Here is a 13,646-nt window from a genome sequence, read left to right as displayed (position 1 = left end):
CAAGAAAACACTGAAATCCAAAATAGTCCTGTAACCATTAAAGAATAAAATATTTAATATTTTGTATCTGATCTCTGTATTTGTGGGGCTGAGGATCGAACCCAGGGCCTCAAAAGTGCTAGGTAAGCACTCTAGCACTGAGTTACAATTCCAGCCCATAGATTTATTTTTTATTCACTTGACTCATTCATGAGAAGAAAACAAAGAAGAAATACCTTTGTAAAATTGGAATAGAAGGGAAGTCCTTAATTTGACAGATTATCCAAAGTTTGCAGCAAATATTCTTGCCAATGAAATACTAGAAGCACTTTCTTTAGAGTTGGAACCAGACATTTTAACATTTTCATGACAATCCCAGTCCCCACCCAAGAACAGGGGGAAAAAATCTAAGCATTGAAAAGGAAGAAATAGAACTGCCTTTATTCATATATGACATATTGTTTACATAGAAAAACTCAAAATAGTTCTGAAGTAAATTATTAGAATAATAGGAAAGTTTAGCAAAGTCACAACTATAAAATCAATATACAAAAATAAGTTCAATTTTTAATGCAAAAAAAAATTGCAAAAGTACTATTTACTACAGTAACATAGCATATATATTGTATATATAGAAATAAAAGTACCAAAAATGTGTCAGGTGTCTATAAAATCTATAAACTTTATTGTGCAATATTAAAGATAGGAGATTGTACTAATATGTTAGATTCAGTATAATCAACATGTCAGATTTCTCCAGTTTGATTTATAGATCAAAGTGATTCCAGTGACAAACACTAACAACATTTTGAGGAAATTGACTTGGTTCTAAAGTTTATATGGAAAAGTGAAGGGCCTGAATGGCTAAGGTAATCCTAAAAGTGAATTTACTGTGTCAGATAAGATTTGTTATACAGCTGTAGGATTTAAGAAAATGTTATATTGGCAGAAGAATAAACAACCAAAGGAATAAAATATATTGCTTCTAGATACTTAAATATGTGATAAAACTTTTATTTTTCCTAAAGCAAAGGAATGATGGATATAAACTTGAAGATAATGATTCTCTCTGGGACAGGAAGTTTGAAACTAAAGAGTTAGTATGGATTTGTGTGCCTTTATTATTATGCTTAATAACTCACATGTATGTTATATACATATTATATGCATAATATAATTGTATTGTTGGCCTCCATATCCACACATTTTGCACCCATGGATTCAACTGCAAATTAAAAATTTTAAAAATTTTATTTGGACTTAACACATAGACTTTTTTCTTGTCATTATTCTCTAAACAAAGCAGCTATTTACATAGCATTATATTATGTTAGGTGGTATTAAAAATAATCTAGAGATGATTTAAGGAATGCAAAAGGATATATTTAGGTTATGTGTAAATACCAAATAATCTCACATAACAAGACTTGAATATCTGAAGATTTGGATAGCCACCAGTGGGCCTGGAACCAATCCCCCCATGGATACCAAGTGACGACTGTGTTAGTTTTCTAGAGTTGCCATAACAAAATACCACAGACTAGATTTGTTTTAACAACAGATATTTATGTCCTCGTGGTTCTGGAAAAGTAATTTCAATATTAAGGTCCTGGTGGATTTGGTTTCTCCCAAGGCCTTTCTCCTTATTGCATATGACCTCTTCTCTCTGTATGCCTATGTTGTCTTTTCCTATTCTTGAAAGGCACCAGTCTTATGAGATTAGGGCTCCACTCCTATGACCTTCTTTAACCTTAATTATCTCCTTAAAGTCTCTCTCCTAAAATAGTCATATTGAGAATTCGGGCTTCAATGTGTGAGCTTGGGGAGAAATCAGTCCAATTCATAACAATAATTTTTAATTAAGAACTTACAACTCACGCAGTTATCCTTTTTATTGTCCAGAAGTTCTTAATAACCTGTTTTGGAATTTCTTTTTGTATTTCTATGAGAAGAGCATTTAATTAAAAGGACCTATACAATAGTATAGAAATAGTTACATAATTTAACAACATATTCACAGATCACTTATACATCTGAAAAGTATACATTTCAACCCAGTAGATTAAAACTCCCAAGACTCTTCAATACACCTAGTTGAGAAGAAAATGCTCTGAAGTTTCTGAGTATTCTATTTAATCTTAGATAGTCTCAAGTCTTTTCAAGATTTTTTTCTTCCATAAAGGGCTAAAAGAAATGCTCATTATTTTTTGATGTTTTAGAAGAGAATGTTAAAGAACAGTACTTACTAGGAAAAAAATGTCTAAATATAGTTTTATCACAAGAGCTCAGATTTTAGCACACAAACAAAAAGCTACAGATTTAATTTGCAATGCAGTTATATTTTACAATTTCTTGCTTTGCTCAGACTGAATGGCTTAGTGGCTTAATATTTCTCTGTACTAAGGTTTTAGAAAATGCCAACATGATTTAATATAATTTACAATATTTAAACCTCTTTTTCTTGCCTGAATGTAATGCTTGACTTTAGAATGCTTTTCTTTTGACATCATATACTTCACAAATAATGTACTTTGGGAGCCACCTAAAACAACAGCTTATTAGCAGACAGCATTCCTGTCTAGTATGTTCACCTTTTTTATTTTAAGAAGTATGTCAATAAGAATTAATGGAAGCTTTAAAATGTTTTGTACAATAGAAATATCTCATCAATTATTCTGTATCTTGTCAAAGCTTAATGGCCTGAAAGCTAATAAATATATTGATAATATTGTCAGATAAAAGCTAATGTTTACAAATCCTGATTCTATAAAGAGACCAGGTAGTATTTATTTGCTTAGGTTTTGCATTTGTTCCTCAAGGGATATAGACATGCATGATGTATTCTATAAGAGGATATTTCTGTTGACCTTTATATACCTTCTTTTTCCCCATTCTCTCTGACTTGGGTCAAATTATTGAAAAATGGAGGAAACTATATTTTTTTTTGCTGTAGTTTACCTCAGTCTGGTATAATATATTATATAAATTTGCTTATTTTCTCACAAACTAGAAACTGCTTTATTGGGTTTCTTTAATGGAAGAATGATGCTGTTTGGCCTCAGCAACTTAGCAAGGTCCTAAGCAATCAGTGAGACCCTGTCTCTATATAAAATACAAAAAAAGGCTAAGGATGTGGCTCAGTGGTTAAGTGGGTTCAATCCCTCGTACCAAAAAAAAGAAAGAAAGAATAGTGCTGTTTATTGCAAATGTTGATTTTTCTAAAAATGCAGACAAAGTTCACATTACAAAAGGTTTTTTGGAATACTTGATATCACATTTTGCTATTGCCATGGTTATTTCTGTAATAATAACAATGTAGACAGTACACAGCAACAAAGCATAAATTCAAATTTCAAATTTTGTTACAGGTTTTGATTGATTTTTATTAACATAATCAACTGAGGAACTGCCAAATACTCTTTTTTTAATATTATAGACCAATGTTTTTTAATATGTTGTGTCTAGACCTGTACTTCTATAAAATTACCTGGAGGTATTTGTTAAAAATACAGGTACCTAAATGCTACCATCTTTCCCAATCAGAATATCTTCAGTCTAGCCTGAAGTCTGTAATTTAATAAGCAATACGGGTAATTCTTAAGTACACTATTGTTTAAGAACAACTGATAAACATCATAGCCCCAGTATTGTACAAGCTTTGTCCCTGCTTTTTTGGATGTGTTTTATACTCCAAATTATTTCCTAATGTCCTCCAGTTCTTTCATGTCTTAAGTCAAACAGCAACTTAAACCAAGGAGAACTAGTCTCAGTTCTGGCTCTGTATTAAGTAGCCTTCCCTACTTTAGATTACCTGAAGAATTTCTGTTCAAATGTTATTGGTCCATTTTCTGTTGTCAGTACCAAAGCCTAGGTAAATTTTTGTTTGGATTTTTGGTTGTCTTTCTTTTTAGATATACATAACAGTAGAATGTATTTTGACTATTATACATACATTAAGTATAACTTCTCATTCTGTAGTTGTACATGATGTGGAGTTATACTGGTTGGATATTCATATGTGAACTAGGAAAGTTATGTCTGATTTATTCTACTGTCTTTCCTGGGTAAATTTTAATGTAAAGAAGTTTCTTTGGGCTCATGGTTCTGGAGGTTCAGGGTGGAGGGGCCACTTTTGCTGGCAGAGTTCCCAGGCAAAGCAAGACATCACATGGCAAGAAACAGAGAGCATATGTGTATGTCTCATCTAGTCTCTCTCCCTCTTCTTAAAAAGTCACCAGTATTTAATCATGAAAGCTCCACCCTGATGATTTTATCTAATCCTGATCACTTCCCAAGACCCCAGTTTCTAAACACCATAGTCAAATTGTTTCTACCCTCTTAATGCTTTGCAATGGGTATTAAGTTTCAACACATGAACCCTTGGGGGACACTGTCAAACTATCACCAGCCTTTATAGCCTGTGTTCGTGTTTATTAGGCTTAGAATATAATTATCATTTGTAAAATAGGGCCACTCTTTGTTATTGTGAGCATTGGAATTATTATCTCTTGATTCATTTAAAGAATGTTAATTTAGGGGACAATGGTTAAAATGAAAGATTCACTTTATTCTTGTATTCATTGGAAGTGCAATTTGGAGAAGTTTAAAAGAAATCGTTGTACTTCAGTCTCTTGAATATATAGCCTATAATTCTCTACTAGGAGGCTCAATTCTTTTCTGCATTTCTGGGATTGAGTTAGTTCCAGAAATATTATAGGCCACAGGACTTTTGATCTTCTTTTTGTTATATAGAGACCAAGGGAGCTAAAGAAAGAAGCCTTCTAACAAATTGTTCAGCTTTCACTCCTGTAGGAGTTTCTGAATAAAAGAAAATAAAGAAATACCAGCATGTCTTAGAGAATTGAAAAGTTTGGCATTCCATTGCAAAAGTATTCATTCCAGTGTAACCTTTTAAATTTAAGTCCACTTAATCTGTTTTAAATAAGTTTCAGAATCTTCTTCTCTTCCAAGCACAAATCCCAGTGGTCCAGGAGGCTGAGGCAGGAGGACCGTAAGTTCAAAATCAGCATCAGCAATTTAGCAAAGTCCTAAGCAACTCACTGAGACCCTGTCTCAAAATAAAAAATAAAAAAGGGCTGGGAATGTAACTCAGTGGTTAAGTGTTCCTGAGTTAAATCCCCAGTACAAAAAAAAAAAAAAAAAATTAAAATTTAGAAAAATTAAATCTCCTCTCAACTCCTATTATACTAATATTAAGAAATGTCACCTCCAGAGTCAAATAAAGAAAGTAAACAGTACCTTATCAGACTTCTTTGTTCCCTAACTAGTTAAAATAACAGAACTATAAAGCAATGCAATCTATGATCAATATCTCCCTTTCCCAGGCTACTTGGAGGCTGAAGCTGTAGAATGCATAGTTCAAGCCGAGCCTGGGCAACATATTGAGATCCTATCTTTAAAAATAAATAAAATAAAGGAGGGCTGTGGGTGTATAGCTCAGTTATAGCATGCTTACCTGGTATAAACACGGGAAGGAGAGAGGGAGGGAGGGAGGGAAAAAGGTAGGAAGATCAGAAAGGGGAAATGAGTGAAATTTGGGTATTCTTATATAGTTACCATAGGTGGAATACATCTCTCTTTTTTTAATATTTTTTTTTACGTTGATACAGCAGGAGTGGGAGCCGTTTATTGTAGGACAGGAGGGGTATATATACATTCCACACAGCTTATCTTAATTAACATAAACTAGATCCAGCAGTCAACCAATAAGGAATCTCCACACTTAATGGCTCACTGGCTCCACCTCACAAACCACTCCCCCTGGCAAAATGCCAGGTGCCATCCTGACTTGTTTACAGACTCTAGCACAGTCCCACCAACAATGTACAGTGTTCCCTTCTCCCCACATTCTCACCAGTATTTATGATTGAGGTTCTTGATAATTGCCATTCTAACTAGTCTGAGATGAAATCTCAGTGTAGTTATGATTTACATTTCTGTCATTGCTAAAGTTTTTGAACACTTTTTAATATACAAGTTGGCCATTTGCATTTCTTCTTTTGAGAAATGTCAGATAGTTCATTTGCCCATTTATTGATCTGGATATTAATCTCTCAGAAGTGTAATTGGCAAAGATTTTATTCTATTCTGTAGGCTCTCTCTTTATGTTCTTAATGATTTGCTGTGCAGAAGCTTTTTTTTTAGAACTTTGTTTTGAAATTAACTGTCACTATAATACCATCAAAATATGAAGTATTTAAAGATAGATTTAACAAAATATGTGCAGAAGCTTTTTAATTGGATGCCATCCCATTTAGAGATTCTTGGTTTTATTTTTTTTTAATTTTTTATTGTTGGTTGTTCAAAACATTACATAGTTCTTGACATATCATATTTCACACTTTGATTCAAGTGGGTTATGAACTCCCATTTTTACCCCATATACAGATTGCCGAATCACATCAGTTACACATCCATTGATTTACATATTGCCATACTAGTGTCTGTTGTGTTCTGCTGCCTTTCCTATCCTCTACTATCCCCCCTCCCCTCCCCTCCCCTCCCCTCTTCTCTCTCTACCCCCTCTACTGTCATTCATTTCTCCCCCTTGTATTATTTTTCCCTTTCCCCTCACTTCCTCTTGTATATACTTTTGTATAACCCTGAGGGTCTCCTTCCATTTCCATGCAATTTCCCTTCTCTCTCCCTTTCCCTCCCACCTCTCATCCCTGTTTAATGTTAATCTTCTTCTCCTGCTCTTCGTCCCTACTCTGTTCTTAGTTACTCTCCTTATATCAAAGAAGACATTTGGCATTTGTTTTTTAGGGATTGGCTAGCTTCACTTAGCATAATCTGCTCTAATGCCATCCATTTCCCTGCAAATTCTATGATTTTGTCATTTTTTAATGCAGAGTAATACTCCATTGTGTATAAATGCCACATTTTTTTTTATCCATTCGTCTATTGAAGGGCATCTAGGTTGGTTCCACAGTCTTGCTATTGTGAATTGAGCTGCTATGAACATCGATGTAGCAGTGTCCCTGTAGCATGCTCTTTTTAGGTCTTTAGGGAATAGACCGAGAAGGGGAATAGCTGGGTCAAATGGTGGTTCCATTCCCAGCTTTCCAAGAAATCTCCATACTGCTTTCCAAATTGGCTGCACCAATTTGCAGTCCCACCAGCAATGTACAAGTGTACCCTTTTCCCCACATCCTCGCCAGCACTTATTGTTGTTTGACTTCATAATGGCTGCCAATCTTACTGGAGTGAGATGGTATCTTAGGGTGGTTTTGATTTGCATTTCTCTGACAGCTAGAGATGGTGAGCATTTTTTCATGTACTTGTTGATTGACTGTATGTCCTCCTCTGAGAAGTGTCTGTTCAGGTCCTTGGCCCATTTGTTGATTGGGTTGTTTGTTATCTTATTGTCTAATTTTTGGAGTTCTTTGTATACTCTGGATATTAGGGCTCTATCTGAAGTGTGAGGAGTAAAGATTTGTTCCCAGGATGTAGGCTCCCTATTTACCTCTCTTATTGTTTCTTTTGCTGAGAAAAAACTTTTTAGTTTGAGTAAGTCCCATTTGTTGATTCTAGTTATTAACTTTTGTGCTATGGGTGTCCTATTGAGGAATTTGGAGCCCGACCCCACCTTATGTAGATCGTAGCCAACTTTTTTTTAATATTTTTTCCGGTCAACACCCAGAAACTGCTCTGTCCTGGCGTAAGTGTGATAATGACTTTATAGCACTGCCAGCCCTAGGGTCATACACTATACCTAATTAGTTCCCCAAATCTTCCCATATCTTGTGAGTTTTCTAATAAGTACCTAGTTGCTATATATTTTCTTGTTTTCTGCCAGGACCCTAACTCATATAGCATATAAATTAAATTAAAACTTATTTGCCATTCCTTTCTAGATTCCTTATGTCATCCACTGACCCCACACATTAATATAATTACTAAAATGTGCTGGTTTCAGATCTCAAATGCAAGTACAAGAATATCTTTGTCCTTCCTTTATTTTCACTCTAAAAAATTCCTTTATTTTCAGGCCCTCAATATACATCTATGGAATGAAGAATGTGTGAAATCAAAAAAGATTGATATTAAGGTAAACTGTTTAGCAAAGGTTTACAACCCTTGGCAAACTGATTACCTGGTCTTCTTAATATAGTTGAACTTATTCTCTGAGTATATAATGAATGTGCATCTTGTGGGTCCTGTTCTTCTGTTTTCTATTTCTTATATTTTAAAAAATCATTGTGGGCTTTTGTTTTGTTTATAAATGTAGAATTTCTTGTCTAACAGACTCTCCAATGGAATCCTAATATATAGAGTAAATCAAAGAGAGGAGCTAGTTCCAGTTAAAGCAGAGTTAGCACCTAGGACACATTAGGAAAATTACTTCTTAGTATCTAATACCTGTACATACTAAATATTTGTTTCTGTCATCTATTCTCCAGCTCCAAACTTTACACCATCCCAGCCCTGTGCTGAACTGACATAAAACAGTAATAAATAAACTTCTCCATTTAGCCATAAAACAGTAATAAATAAACAAAACTTCTCCATTTTGCTAACAAAGTTTGTCCTACCCATATTCACCAACATAATCAGAAACTGATTATAATGAAATCTTTGCTTGCATTTCATCTGGGCAGAAAGATTTTCAAGAAAAGTTCTTTTTTCAACAGCATTTGTAATTTCCATCTATCATGAAAACTGATTTATTTATCAAACTGATTTATCATTGAATTAAAGGTATTTACCTTAAGAACTGTGGGAAAACTTCAGTTTAGCAGAAGAATCTCCCATATTAATATAGGGTAAATATCACTATTTGGTAAATATGATCTCCTTTTCTCTTTTACCACCTGTTTTGTAGGAACAAGCCTACTGAAACTTGGAAGCGTTTACATCATATACTATAAATTATATCTCTTTCACCTTCCATTTAATCTCATTTTAAGGCAAAAAAATGTATCCTTTTTATGATATTTGGAGTACAATTCTGTTCTGCATCCATTCTTCTAACTCAGTGCAGATACTTTCTAGTTAATGGAAAACAATATTTATTTAACTAGATCTGCAGAGATCCACCAGTAGGGAGTTCTAATAGACTGGCCTTGTGAATTGAGCCATAACTCTGTGAATAGTTATTCAGTCAATAAAAATATATTTGGTTTTTGAGTTATCATCTAGCTTTTATATAGCCATCTGGTCCACAAGGAGATTTTGAACAACTTTGCAAAATGGCTTCTTGAAATCAAATTTATTATGTCTAGAGCACTTTTTAGAACTGTTAGCCAAGTAATACTGTGAAAAAATGATTACGACTACTCTGACAGTATGTATTCCTGGTGAAGCAAAACTAGTTCATAATTATCCTTACCTTCCTTTCTAAATACGTGTAATACTCATCAATGTCTCTTAGAAATCTGCAAAGCTTAACAGCATGGTTTAAGACCTAGCTGCTTATAATCTGAGTCTCTATACTCTTTTCCTTTAAGGGGGAAAAAAAATAGATATAGTTTCTAGACTAGTTTCTTTAGTCCTCCAGCATTGCTTCTTTCTCTTCAAAGATTCTTCAAAGATTATCATCATCAATCAACTCATTTCAACTCCAGGTTCTCTCATTCATTTATTTCAGGAAATATTGTGAGTCAAGATGCTTAACTTTAAAACAAAAAGAAGATTTTTACTACTGTTTCTTCGCCAGTCTGAGCCTATGATTTATTCTTTATAAAAATTTTTACATTGTATTGATTTTAGGCTTACAGAAGGGTTGAAAAAAGTGGTAAAGAGCATTTCCATATGCTCTTTACCAATTTTCCCCTAAAATTAAGATCTTGCATTAATTATTCTTATAACATTGAGAAATAGTATTAGTACTAAAACTATAGTCTTGTTTTGCAGGGGAGGGATTAAACCCAGAGATGCTTTACCACTGAGCAACATCCCCAGTCCTTTTTATTTTTTATTTTGAGACAGGGCCTTGCTAAGTTGCTGAGGCTAACCTCAAACTTGTGATCCTCCTGCCTCAGCCTTCCTGAGTTACTGTGATTACAGATATGTACTATCAGGCCCAGCTAATTATAGATTTTGTTAACTGAACTACAGAATTTCTTCTGATTTTGTCAGATTTTTCATTAATGTACTTTTTCTGTTTCAGGATTTAGTGCAGGATTCCACATTACATTTCTTTTGGAATTCCTTAGCCTCACCTTATCTTTCATGACCTTGATACTTTTACCACTATTAAAGCATTTTGTAAAACAACCCTCAATATGGGTTTATCTAATATTTTCTCCTGATTAAGTTGAGATTATATATCAAGGGGCAAATGCTTAGAAATGTTGTAGCCTTGTAAGTGCATTATAGCACGGGCACATGATGTTGGTATTTCGTATTATAAATAATATTAATGTTGATCACTTTTTTTATTTGTTGGATTTCTGCTTTGTGACATTGCTGTTTTCGCTTTGTAATTATTTGGAAGGAGAAACTTTGAAACTATGCAGATATTTTCTTTTTAAACTTTCACTGACCATTTTTAGTATTAATTGATGAATCATGTTTGCTACAGTTATTGTGGGATTCTAAAAGTGATTTTTTATTTCCCTCATTCCTTCTACATTTTATTAATTGGAATTATTCTCAAAGGAACAGTTTTTTCTTTATTCATTTTAACAGCTTTATTAAGATATAATTGACATGTACTGAATAGCACATTTGTAAAGAGTACATTTTGATATTTTGACATATTTGAAACCATTACTACAACCAAAATAATGAACAAACACATAACCATCAAAATTTTTTGCATTCCTTTCTAAATCTCTCCTTCCCCATTCTCCCTCTCTTTTTCTATCCCCAATTACTATATTATTAGTTATTATTTTATGGCATTCTATATAAATGAAATAATACAGTATATATTCTTTGTTTATTTGGCTTCTTTCAATCAGGGTAATTATTTTAAAATTTATTGTTGCTGTTTCATGGATCAGCAGTTCCTTTTTTTCATAGTTATGTTCTACTACACAGATATACCACAACTAGTTTATCTATCTATTGATCTGTTTATGGATATTTAGATATTTTCCATTTTGGCTATTACAAATGACAATTCTAGCCTACCTTTGATTAATGTTAACAAAATTTATCTTTGTCCATAACTTTAGTTTTTGCATATTATGTCATATTTAAAATGTAATTTTTATAGGCAGCATATACTTAGATCGTGCTTTTTTAACATAATCTGACAACCTGTGCCTTTTAATTGAAGTCTTTACATCATTTACATTTATTATGATCACTGATATGATAAAGTTTAAAATGTTGTTTTTCTTATTTGTCCCATGTTTCCCATTTTACATTTGTTCCATTTCTTCTTTGTTTTTTTTTCCTCTTTCTGCCTTCTTTTGAACTGAGTAATTTTTATGATTCCATTTTTATTGACTCATTAGCAATTAACTGTTTTGAAACTTCAGTCATGTTTTAGGTTTTATAGTATACACTTTTAACTTTTCTTCATCTACCTTGAAGTGATGTGATAGCATTTTATTTATAAAATCAACACCTGAATGAATATACTTCTATTTTCTCTCATCTGGCTTTTGTGGTATAGTTGTTATATATTTTATTTTCTTATTTGCTATAAACCTCATGCATGTTTATTTTAAATAGTCAATTCTTTTTAAAATTTTTAAATAGAAGAAAAATCTCTTACATTTTTACCCATGAAATCACCTTCATTTTTTTTTTTTTTTTTTTTTAGAGAGAGAGAGAATTTTTTTTTAATATTTATTTTTTAGTTTTCGGCGGACACAACATCTTTGTTTGTATGTGGTGCTGAGGATCGAACCCAGGCCGCACGCATGCCAGGCAAGCGCGCTACCGCTTGAGCCACATCCCCAGCCCGTCATCTTCATTTTTGAAAGATATTTTTACTGTATATTGAAAAGTTTCTGGATTTGATGAAAACTATAAACTCACAGACTCAAGAAGCACAATAAATCTCAATAACAAAAAGTATGATAAAAACAGAACTACCTAAGGCACATCATAATCAAATTGCTCAAACCAATGATAAAGAAAGAATAGCCTTAAAAACAGCTGGCAGAGGCTGGAGCTGTAGCTCAGTGGCAGAATGCTTGCCTAGCCTGTGTGAGGCACTAGTTTGATCCTCAGTACCACATAAAAATAAACAAATAAAATAAAGGCATTCTGTACATCTACAATTACAAAAAATATTCCTTTAAAAAAAAAACAGCTGGCAGTAGCGATGGGACATGTTATAGAAAGAGGAACAAAGTTAAGAATCAGTTTTCTCAATGAAGAATAATGCAGGTGGGGAAAGAGTGGACCCTCATCTCTAAAGTACAGAATAACAAAACTTTTCATCCATTATTTCTTTTTTCTTTATTAACATATTAATTGTCCATGTTAATGGGGTTCTGTGTGCTAGTTACATAAATGCATACAGAATTCATTGATCAAATCCAACCACTCTCTTTGCACCACCACCACTTGTTACCTTCCCAATCCCTTGTAGTCACTACTTTCAGATTGACTTTTATTTGAGTTTCTACATATAAGACAGAGCTTACAGTACTGGTCTTTCTGTGCCTGGCTCAATTTCACTTAACATAATGGCCTCTCTTCCATCCATTAGGCTGTAAAGGATTTTGTTTTTTCTGTTTGTCTGAGTAATACTCCTCTGGGTATATATACCACATTTTCTTTTTATCCATTAATTTGTTGATGGGCATCTATCAGCCATTATTTCTTTTAAAAATTATTTTTTGTCATTTGCTATCTTCTTTTATTGGAGGATTCCAATTATATATATAGTAGGCTATTTGAATGGATCACTGATGCTTTGTTCATTTTTAGCCTTCTTTTTCTTTATTTTTTCCTGTTTATTTTAGGTTTTATCATTATATCTTCAATGAGTTCGTTAGTCTTTTCTTCTATTTTATCTAATGTCTTCTAGTGTATTGCTCATCTCAAAGATTTTGGTTTTCATCTTTAGAAGCTCACTTTGGATCTCTGCAAATGTGTTTTGTATATCTATTTTTTGAACATATAGAATACAGTTAGCTATTAATGTTAATTTAGCTATTAGTGTTCTTACTTGAAAATTCTTTAATCTGTGTCAATTCTATTCAATTGATACTTTTTTATGTATTTTTTTAGTTGTAGGTGGACACAATACCTTTATTTTATTTTTATGTGGTGCTAAGGATGGAACCCAGTGCCTCACATGTGCCAGGCGAATGCTCCACCACTGTGCCACAGCCACAGCCCTTAATTCTTTTTACTGAAATTGTTTGAGTTAATTGTAGATTTGTATGCAGTTTTTTTTAACACCCAGTATTGAATTCAGGGGCACTCAACCACTGAGCCACATCCCAAGCCCTATTTTGTACTTTATTTAGAGACAGAGTCTCATTGAGTTGCTTAATGCCTCACCATTTCTAAGGCTGGCTTTGAACTCAAGATCTTCCTGACTCAGCCTCCTGAGCCACTGGGATTACAGGCATGTGCCACTGTGCACAGCCTGCATGCAATTATAAGAAAGAATACAGGAAAACAAGGTTTGGTGGCATATGTTTGTAATTCCAGCTACTTGGAGGCCGAAGCTGTAGAATGCATAGTTCAAGCCGAGCCTGGGCAACATATTGAGATCCTGTCTTTAAAAA

General features: G+C 33.4%; 1 protein-coding gene across 8 annotated transcripts in view; it reads left to right on the top strand.

Moving 5' to 3' along the window:
- The window catches only part of Mbd5 (methyl-CpG binding domain protein 5), a 409,185-nt gene that overhangs the window by 298,523 nt on the left and 97,016 nt on the right, over positions 1-13,646 (top strand). For all 8 annotated transcript variants that reach the window (XM_071619190.1, XM_027938016.2, XM_071619187.1 and 5 more), the window contains exon 6: positions 7,991-8,050. The gene's annotated coding sequence lies outside the window, so the exon portion shown is untranslated. The remainder of the gene's footprint in view (positions 1-7,990; positions 8,051-13,646) is intronic.

Source organism: Marmota flaviventris, chromosome 11 (genome assembly GCF_047511675.1).
Source record: "Marmota flaviventris isolate mMarFla1 chromosome 11, mMarFla1.hap1, whole genome shotgun sequence".
NCBI lineage: Eukaryota > Metazoa > Chordata > Mammalia > Rodentia > Sciuridae > Marmota > Marmota flaviventris.
Note: the sequence above shows the minus strand (reverse complement) of the source record. Positions and strands in the feature narration are given on the sequence as shown.